At 33.9% G+C, this 10,961-nt stretch overlaps 1 pseudogene; it reads right to left on the bottom strand.

Moving 5' to 3' along the window:
* Positions 1–2,232: 2,232 nt before the first annotated feature.
* Positions 2,233–2,907, bottom strand: LOC103271429 (annotated as a pseudogene).
* Between the last annotated feature and the right edge of the window lie 8,054 nt (positions 2,908–10,961).

Here is a 10,961-nt window from a genome sequence, read left to right as displayed (position 1 = left end):
TGGATTCTACGCAGCCATAAAAAAAGAACAAAATCATGAATTTCGCAGCAACCTGGATGAACTAGAGTCTATAATACTGAGTGACCTCACACAGAAACAAAGATCAGAATATCACATGTTCTCACTCATATAATGGACCTTGAACATCCAATGTAATACTATAAGAAAATGACTGACGGTACTAGGAAACTATGGGTGGAGGGAGATGGGGTTAACAGTAGCAAATATCTGTCTGGGGCTGGGAAAACACCTCTTATCAACAGGGTGTCTGAATGAAACGTAATTGTACACCTAACCCTTAACTGTACCCCACAAAACTATAATAAAAATACTGATTAATTATTAACAAAAAAAAAAAGAATAAATTTATTATTTAAATACACGGATAGTGATGGTATTTCAACAATATCTTATACAAAGAGTGAAAATAGTGTGTTTCTATTTTGACATTTCAGGAGTAGAAATCACTCCCTGCTTTTTTATATATTAGCTGTTAAAATGAACGTGGAATCATCTGTGAGTATTAATGGCTTTTCTATGTTCTCCAAAGAGAATATTATTTTAGACATATGAATTTCAATGGAAAACCAGCAGAAACACCATAAAATGCTTGCAAAACCCTTAAGTGGTATAACTTACTTTTTGAAGGAACTTGGATATTGGCAAGAACCACTTTCAGGGAGTCAGCTTGGACTCAAAGTACATAGCTTGTCCTGGTCTCATAGTCCAGAGGGGCACTCATGTAAATAACACCTGTGATGTTATTAATTCCAAATGTACCTAGAATTCAAAACACAATTCTTTAGTCACTGTCTCCACACTATAAGGAATGAGATTCTCTTTAATAGTCACCATGATTTCAAAAACATGAAAACACTTATTTTATTTATAGCTACAGTAATACATGAAGCATGAAAGTTGCAAATGCTGGCTTTGGGAAGACATATTCCAGTTCTTGAAATGCTCACCATTAGAATCTTCTTAAATGCTGGCTTAAAATTATACATGTTGGGGTTTTGGTTTTGCTTAGGTTTGAGTTTCCCCTGGAACTCAATGTTTCAATCATCAGTTATATTTAGAAAATACTGAATAACATATTTCTCACCAAAGAGTTATGCAGTCTTCTGCCATACTAAAGACTTCAGAAGTTCTGTTTTAGAAAAATTCACTTAATTTTGTTTAACTAAGTATTCCCTAATCTTATTGGATTATTATATTGTCTATGATTTAATGTACCTTATTATTCTACAGGTTTAGTATTCTGCCAGGAACACTTTAGAGAATAAACTGATAATTTAATATATTGATTATTATTATCATTTTGCACATTATTCAGTCAATTTATTAAGTATTACCTATAGAATATTTTGTATCTATATTTTACATAAGAAAAAAATGATCAGTATTCATTACAGTTGTTTCATGCAGGAATACTATTAACAGTACCCAACATTAAGCCCAACTCTATTTTCAGACCAACCATGTAACAGTGCATCCTAATTCTTAAATTTACAGTAAAAAATGTTTTCAGAAATAACCTTTATGAAGTCATAAGAAGCAAAAATAAGTTCTTAAGGCAAATAGTTTTAAAAACTGGATAGAAGACTCATTTAAAGACAGCTTCACAAATCATTTAGCAATCAGCCTAGAGGTGAAGTAGGGTGGGAGTGCTCAACCAACAGATACGGACACAGAGTTGCATAAAACAACTGACAGGTTTATTAGCCAAGGTTCAGCCAATTGGTGACCACTTGCTGGACATGCAAGTCCCAAAGCAAGGGCCCCGTTTTACACCAAGGGGCTGCCTAAAGTCGGCCAAATCCACATCCTGGCTGGAATCCATTTTGGGGACTTTCCAGTGAACTTTCTGCTGGCCGAACCGCAGCATCCTGCTGGCCTAGATATCGGCCAACCAAGCACTGCCAGTGGGGTTCACAGAAGCAGAAGAAGCCAGTTGAGCAGTCAAGCAAAGCCAGCAGGTACAACTTTTAGTTTCCAAGGAAAAGTTTTTAACTGTGTGAAAGGTCAGGGTACATGCTTAAGCTTAACTACTGCCATTTTATATACTTGAGTCTTACTACTGCCATTTAAATTTTTCGCCCTTTTAACAGAGGTAAACATAAACCACATTTGATCTCATTTTTGAAGTCAGTCTTTTTAAAGAAAGGACCAAATAGTACTTGTTGAAAGTAACAATCAAGTCTGAACTGACACTCAGGCCTTGGTTCTGGGTCAGTTTCCTGGAGTTGCTTCATTCAGTATCTTCATTAGTGAATCGAAGCGAGCATGCATAAGCACTATCTTCTCTTTCAGCTCTGCAATCTTTTCTGGTAGAGGCACATAGGGAATATCCATCTCCGATGCGTTTACTGTGGCTTTTTTTTCTTAAGAGATAGCACAGCATTTTGTCATTGGAAAGGCAGAAGTGATCTCTCCAGGTAGCCAGGGCAGCATAAGTAGAATATAGATGGAAACCAATGGGAATTCCAGAGGAACTGCAGAATAAAAAGTTGTAAGTACTGCCTTTGAGCGAACCTTCAATGCCAACTAGGAAGGGCGCTTCCAAAACGACATTATTTGTTACTCTGGAGAAGACCACAGCCCCGAGGGACCGCGACAGGTCCCAAGCAAGGTGCACCAGTCAGCGAGCACGGCGTGGCACTGCGCGCACTGGAACATGGTGCACCTCTCGGGTGGCAGCCACGACGGCAGCTGCAGGCCGGAGGCCGGTTCCTCTGTCCTCTGCCCCGCGGGGCCGAGTGGCAAGGACCCTTGCACCACCTGCGTGTCCCACTCCGTAGAGGTCGTGAGAGAAGTTTCCTCAGTCGCCCTCTTAGCGCCAGCACAAAAGTCACCCCAGGGCAGCACTGGAAGGCGCGGGAGACATCTCTGTGATGGAGCAGCCATCTTCTCGCAACTTTATATTGATTATTTATAAAAATGATTTATTATTCTAAGTATCTTCATCTATTTTCCCATCATGTTTATTTTTCATATATTTTTGCATATATATTTGAATGAAAAGCAGGGCACCTTGATAACTTTATAATATCCTCCCTCTTGCACTCTTCATAGTCTTTCCTCACTTTAATTTTTCAATAGAATTGATCATCACGTAACATTATATATTTACTTGTTCAATAATTGTTATTACCCATCTCTTCTTATTTGACTGTTAAATTCTATGAGGGCAGGGATCAATTTTGTTCATTGGTCTATCCATAGTGGTCAAAAGACTATTTAGTACATAATAGATGCTCAGTAAATATTTGTTGAATGAATTAATAAACAAATGAATTAAATGTAAAACAGTCACATTTAATTCAGTGGAGGATAGAGATTAATAAATACAAACACTTTACTATCTTCAAAAAAAGAGAAATAGAATCACAAAGAGAATGAATTGGAACAGGTTGAGGGATCATAGATTTAATCAGATGTTGGAAGTCCAAAGTTCAATTTATTTCAGGAGGAGGCATTGTAGTAGAGTGGTAATGAAGAGGAAAGGCAATAAAATAAGATACTGAGCATTTGCTGCACTACACAGGCCACAATTTACTAATATTTAATAATAATTTATTAAGAATATATTAAATATTCTTGACTGCCTGCAATATGCCAGGCTATCCAACATATCAATAAGGGAAATAGAAGTCAACTAAGCTGTAGATAATAAGGAAAACAAAGAGTCAATGACAGACACTGAACTATGAACTTATTCTCAGAGGCTAACAAACTGCTATTATGATTCTTAAAGTGATGGGTAGATAAAACTCAAATTATTTGTATACTTACAATTGCTAATTATATGCCTAATTTGACTGCTTAGGGAACCATAATATAAAATGCACGGCTTTTAGCATAGATGTGGTTTGTTTTTGCATTCACACTTATTTATGTTTTCGAAATCTCTTCAGGAACAGTTAAGGCATGACTAACATGGACTTAGGGTTATGAATTGTACAGACAATGGGGAGAGACTTTTGTAGACAACAATTATGACCAAAAGTTGAAAATATAATGCATTACTTTTAAAGAAATGTCACTAAAATATTTCTTAATGAAGGAAGGTAGAAGACTTCTAGAATTAGATATTTAGTATTTCTTAAAGGAAATAAAAACACTAAAGCTAACATAACTGGATGTTTTTGTCAGTTTCACCATATATAGTTATGAATTACATTTAAAGATGGACATAATCTTATAAGAAAAAATTGGATAAATAATTTAATGTAAAATTAGTCCAAATCGGTTTATTAATTTATGGTAAAAACACAGACTAAAAATGTACTCACCCTCTTCATTTCCTGAAACCATAGAGTACACAGTACTCTGATTAATGACCGCAGCAGAAATTACACTGACCATGGTCCCTCTGGTGGCAAGTTCACTTACTGGAGGTGGTCTGCAGGTTTAAAGATTATTTGTTTATTTGTAAGTCTATCTTTTAAAAGCAGTTTAAGATTCAGAGAAAAATTGAGAGAATGGTAAGAGATTTTCCATATGTCCTCTGCTCCCACACATTCATAGCTTCCTCCATTAACAAATCCTTTACCAGTGTGCTACATTTGGAACAACTGATAAACTACAATGACATATCATCATCCAAAGTCCATAGTTTATATGATGTTGCACACTTGGTGTCATATATCCTATGGATTTGGACAAATGAATACTGACATGTATCCATCTTTATAGTATCATAGAGAGTATTCTCACTTGTCCTAAAAATTTTCTGTGCTCTGCCTCTTCATCTGTTCCACCAATCCAACCCCCGGCAACCACTAACCGTTTTACTATCTCCATGATTTTTCCTTTTCCAGAATTTCATATAGTTGGAACCATATGGTATATAACCCTTTCAGATTACCTTCTTTCACTTAGTAATATGCATTTAATATTCCTCCATGTCTTTCCCTGGCTTGGTGACTCATTTATTTTTAGCACTACATAATATTTCATTTTGTGGATGTGCCCAAGTTTATTTCCATAGATAAAGGTATCTTGGTTGCTTCCAATATTTGGTCATTTTGACTGAAGCTGTTATAAGTACCCATGTATAACTTTTGGTGTGACCATAAGTTTTCAACACCTTTGAGTAAATATCAAGGAGCATGGTTGCTAGATTATAAAGTAAGATTGTTTAGCTTTGTAAGAAACTGCAAACTGTCTTCCAAAGTGACTGTACCATCAGCAATCAACAAGAGTTTTTGTTGTTTCACATTCCCTCCAGTATTTGCTGTTTTCAGTATTCTGGATTATGGCTATTCTAATGGATTTGTAGTGATATTTATTTGCTTTTTTATTATATTTTATAATTATAGAGTTTTGAATTTAATAGTAGAATGTGTATAGAATTATGTTGTGTCTGTATATTTATTTGAATAATATCATTATTGAAAGTTTTCAAGGGAGTATCACATTAAGGCTCCAGAGCTATCAAACTGTGCTAAAAAATATGCAAATGTCTTATCATCTACATTATTTTTAATTAAAATGAAACATAATACTACTCTATTACATGATATATGTCATGCAAAATGCTTTTCACTTGACTGCAAAGGACTTTCTGGACCAAAAATCAATAGATGGAAACAATTTGTTACCTCAACTTAAAAGTGAATGCTGCTTTTGTGCTGTTGATTAGACATATTTATGCAAATGGATGTCACATGACTTTTCTATTTCTTATTCCTGACTTACTGCAAAGCTCTAGCTGTATCAAAAGTATTTGAGTGGATGGCATCACAAAAATAACATTTACTTTGAATTAATGTAGTTTGCTTAACTGTAGCCATGTTATTTCCCTAATATTGTGGTAACTACCCAATTGCAAAAATTATATTTTCAACAACATATTATTTTGTTTTCATAATCTCAGTTTCATTTTTAATGATACTGCTTACTTAACTAGACTATCATAACTTTATCTTCATAAATTAATGCCTTTGATCTCAAGTAAATAAGACATTATATTGCCATTTCTTTCACATGGTCTTTTTCATTCAATAGTTATTCCTTTCATATTATTTCTCATTATCTACTCAGTTTTTTCTAATCTAAATTACATTGTGCTTTCATTGAAGACCTTTATAAGCAATCCTGAAAATGTAGTGTGGAAACTAAATTACATACAAGTCTTTATAGAAATCTTGTCCAAATTGCTTTGTTCTTTGCCACTCTATTCCATATGCTTGTTTAAGTTACCTGGATGTAAAGCAATCTCACTCTAGATACTTTAGTACTTAATGGTAGACCATATATTCATTGCATGCTCAGTAACGATTTCTTTCTAAAAAATAAGAACCAATCTATGTTATTTTTAATGGAGAGTGTACATATTTAATTAGTTAGGTTATTCATTTTACTCTCCTGCATGTTTTTTTCCTTTTAAAAAAATATTTTTCAAAACCATATCTAAGTATTATATTTGAATAGCCATTTCTCTTTCATTGTCAGTATAAATGGTTTGGATAGAGTTTTCCCAATATCCATGGATATGTATAGACACATTACCCATCTCTGGGCATGGAGGGCACTTAGTTTTCACAGTATTCATGTGCTATATATGTCTCCTGCAAAGCCAACTGGTATAGCACTATAAATTTTTATTTCATTCTTTCTAGCAGCTACTAACAGCTAAATTAAATCTGGTTTTCTTGAGCTTCTAGATTTTAAAAGGGTATTCCATGCCGAATTTGATGAAGTAAATTGCCATATGGAACAGTCTGCATGGAAAGAAACTGAAGGTGATGTCTGACCAGCAAGAAAGTGATGCCCTCAGCCCGACATCCCAACCAGAAATGAATCTTGTCAACAACCACATAAGCCTGGAAGTGGCTCCTCTGTAGCTTACCCTTAGGTGAGATCTAGCCCTGGCCAACATCTTGATTAAAACTTTATGCAAGACCATGAAGCAGAAGACACAGCTAATCTATGCCTGAATTCCTGATCTGGAGAAACTTCAAGATGATAATATTTTGTTTTAACTTATTAAGCTGGTGGTAATATTGTTAAACCGTGACAAACAATTAATATACATCACCTGAATATTATGTCAATTGTTTGTTAATTTGTGACACATTAAATTATATACTACTTACTACTAAGTTTGTTATAAAAAACATGTCAGTCATATCTGGGATAATTTTCTGTTTTTTTTGGCTACCAGTTTATTTATGTTTTATTTTAAAGATGTGGGGTACAATTCAGGATTAGGATTAGGTATACAAGTAGACATCATACAGGTAAAGCTTGGTCCTTCCTTTGGTCCCCAATGGATAATTTTCTAAACTAAAATCCCTTTTTTATGGAAGCATACCTTGCTTGAATTTTTCCTTGTCTATCTTGTTACTACAAAAGATGGAAGCTAAATTTTGTACTTTACATAATTTATCAGTTTCTTAATCCTTCCAAAGTATAGAAATATGATGTCTGCAACTTATGCACCTTTAGCTTTAACATTAAGAAAATTCTGTGTTTCATTTCAAATATTAAAAATACATTTTGTGCACATTTTTGCCAACTCAATTGCACAGTCAAAATGGAAATAATTAATACTGGAAAAAGTAACTGACATAATTTAAGAAGAATTTTAAATTACATGCATATCAATAAAAGTATAGTTCTATTTGCTAGTAAATGTTTAAAACAGATTGCCTTCTAGACAAAATATCTCTTCATTAACTTTTGTCTTGTTTTGGTACACTTATTTCTACTACAGTTAAAACATACTATAAAAATGCAATCTTCTCCTGGCTAGAATTAAACGAATCTCTATGATAATGAGCATTAGATTCCAAAATCTCCATTCTTTTCTATTTATTGCCATGCAGGACCCATTTTATTATTGTTTTATTCCCTGGAAAATACCTGTTACATGATAGGAACAAATTACATACTCTCTTTCAAATCACAAATGTCTTGAATACAAAATGAAGTAGTTAGTGTAAATCAGGATTCATTAAGTTAGATGGACAGAGAAGACAGAAACATAATTGCATTGAATACAATGAGCTGGGTATAAATTAATAAGAAGAGAGATGGAAGTTAGAAATTGAAAGTGTGTAACTGCTAAGCAATGGTTCAAGTCCAGGGTGATTTTTCAATCAACAAAGAAATTTCATATTTTTGTGTGAGTTCTATGAACTTTTAAATTTTGCCAACTAATGGAAATTTATTTCTTAAAGCATCATCAGGTGACTAGATTTGATTTATGGGCTGACAGGATGTTTAACGTAAATAAAATATCTTAATCTATTTTCTAGTTCTACCATTCTGATCCTGATAAAATGTGATTTGTCATTCTTTTATTTCTGTTGAATATAATAAAAATCTATTGCTTATTTTCAGAATCAATTAATTATGTGCAAACAAAAATTTCTCAGAAAATTAAAAAGTTTATCTAACTACTAATTCATATACCTGCAATTCGTCCTTCCAATTTAACTTTTTAATACATGATTCATAAGAATTAATTATTAAATGTCAGAAATTCAAAAACTCTACTTTTCAAAGATAAATTTCCTGTTAATGCAATCGACATAATATACCCTTAAAGTGAAAGGAAAACTTGAAACAGGGTTATTAATGAAGCTATATAGTATCACTGTTGAAGTCTAAGAGTCAGATACCAGCTAGATTAGCCAGACAAGGATTGTTAAAGGCTTACAAAAGGAAATTGCTATCTCCCTAACAGTTATATATCATATTTTAATAACGCCCTTCAGGAAGGGGCTTCAGCAAAGACCTTTTCACAAGGCTTGATCTGATTTGGGTTTGATGTCCTGACATATCCCTGATGGCAGCCCTGGTTCCTATTTATTCTCCAAGGGCAACACTTCAAACTTTATTGTCCATTTTAAACAAAATCCACAGATTTTTCAAAAAATTCCAAGATCACCTCAACTGATATTTAAATAAAACCTAAATAACATTTTTTTTTTTGAGTTGGAGTCTCACTCTGTCATCCAGGCCAGAGGGCAGTGGCACGCTCTTGGCCATTGCAGTCTCTACTTGCTGGACTCAAGCGATCCTTCTGCCTCAGCCTTCCAAGTAACTGGAACTACAGGCATGCACCACCATGTCCGGCTAATTTTTTTGTTTGATTTATTGTAGAAATGAGGTCTTGCCAAGTTGCTCAGGTTGGTCTTGAATGCTCAGGATCAGGCACTCCTCTCACCTCGGCCTCCCAAAGTGAGGCCTTGTCTTAATTGAAGGATTATAGGTGTGAGCCACCATGCCCAGCTATAAATAACATTTTAATTAAAAGAACATAATTATGATTGGTACCAAATTTAAATTTTATTTACTAATTAGTGTTACTACTTGCATAGTCCTTGCCTCCTTAAATCTTGCATGCAAAACATCTGTGTATTTTTTAAAATTAATGAATTATTTTGATTTTTGTTTTTATAATAATATTATTAAAAAAACAACTTAAGATAAAATACTTGCATAATGTCTTTGAATTTCAGTATCTATCACTACTCCCAGGAAACCTTCATGGTCTCTGAATCTTCTTAACTTTCTTATTATTTATTTTTAAACTGACAAATAAAAATTGTCTATATTTATGATACATACAATGGTGTGGTATATAGATTGTTATAACATGGTATTTTGAAATATATATACATTGTGGCATGGCTAATTCAAGTGAATTACCATTCGTTTACTTCACATATATATTTGTGGTAAGAACTATCTAAACCATAGTCTCTTAGTTCTTTTCAAGTATGCAGTAATGTATACTTGAAAAAAGAATACTGTTATTAATATATTGTTATGAACCATAGCCACCATGCTGTATAATAAATCTATTAAATTTATTCCTTTGGTCTAACTGAAATTTTGTATCCTTTGAACAACATCTCCCCAATTCTTCCCTCCTCCCCCAACCCCTGGTAATCATTATTCTATTATCTGCTTTTATGAGTACAAGCTTTTTAAATTCCACATATAAGTAAAATCCTGCAGCACTTGTTTTTCTGTGTCTGGTATATTTCACTTAACATAGTGTCCTCTAGATTCATTCCCATTGTTGCAAATGACAGAATTTACTTTTTTTAAGGGTGAGTAGTATTCCTTTCTGTGTGTGTGTGTGTGTGTGTGTGTGTGTGTAACATATTCTTTATCCATTCATTCATTGAGAGACATTTTGTTTAGTTCCATATCTTGACTATAAAGAATAATGCTGTAATGAACATGGGAGTGCAGAACTTTCTTTAACTAATAACATGATTAAAATATGGGCAAAGGAACAGAATAGATATTTCTCAAAAGAAGACAAATGACTAACAAGTATGTGAAAAAATGCCCAATATTCCAAACCATCAGGCAATCACAAATTAAAACCACAATAGGATTTCATTACACACCTGTTCGAATGTTCTAAATTAACCCATTTTATATTACTTGTGTATGTGTTCTGTCCCATTGGACTCAGGTATTTGAGACCATGATGGACAGAAGTATTTGGACTCCTATTCCTGTTGGTTTACATAGTGACAATCTCTGCTGCCCTCCATGCAGAAAGAATTCTTCCTTATGCTTCATTATTAGTGAACATCCTTCACACTGACCTAAAATTTGCCTGTATTTCTTCTACTCATCCCATCCATCACCTGAATCCCTGGTAACCATTTTTTTGCATGTATGCCTTTTCCAGAATGTCATAGAGTTGGAATCATATAGTATGTAGTCCTTTCAGACTGACTTCTTCCCTTAGCAATATGCACTTAAAGTTCCTCTATATCTTTTTGTGGCTTGATATATTATTTCATTTTATTCCACAATAATATTACACTGTATGGATGTACCACAAACAGTTGCATTTTAGTTTAAAAATATTGAAAAAAATAACTTGAGCAAGGAGATTTCCAGCAAGATGGCGATGGGGCAACCTGGTCTGTGAAACCCTCTGCAAAGGAGAACTGCAGTGGGTCTCTGGCTCTCACCCC

Source organism: Carlito syrichta, unplaced genomic scaffold (genome assembly GCF_000164805.1).
Source record: "Carlito syrichta isolate Samal-C Ts95f unplaced genomic scaffold, Tarsius_syrichta-2.0.1 Scaffold311651, whole genome shotgun sequence".
NCBI classification, from domain to species: Eukaryota; Metazoa; Chordata; class Mammalia; order Primates; family Tarsiidae; genus Carlito; species Carlito syrichta.
Note: the sequence above shows the minus strand (reverse complement) of the source record. Positions and strands in the feature narration are given on the sequence as shown.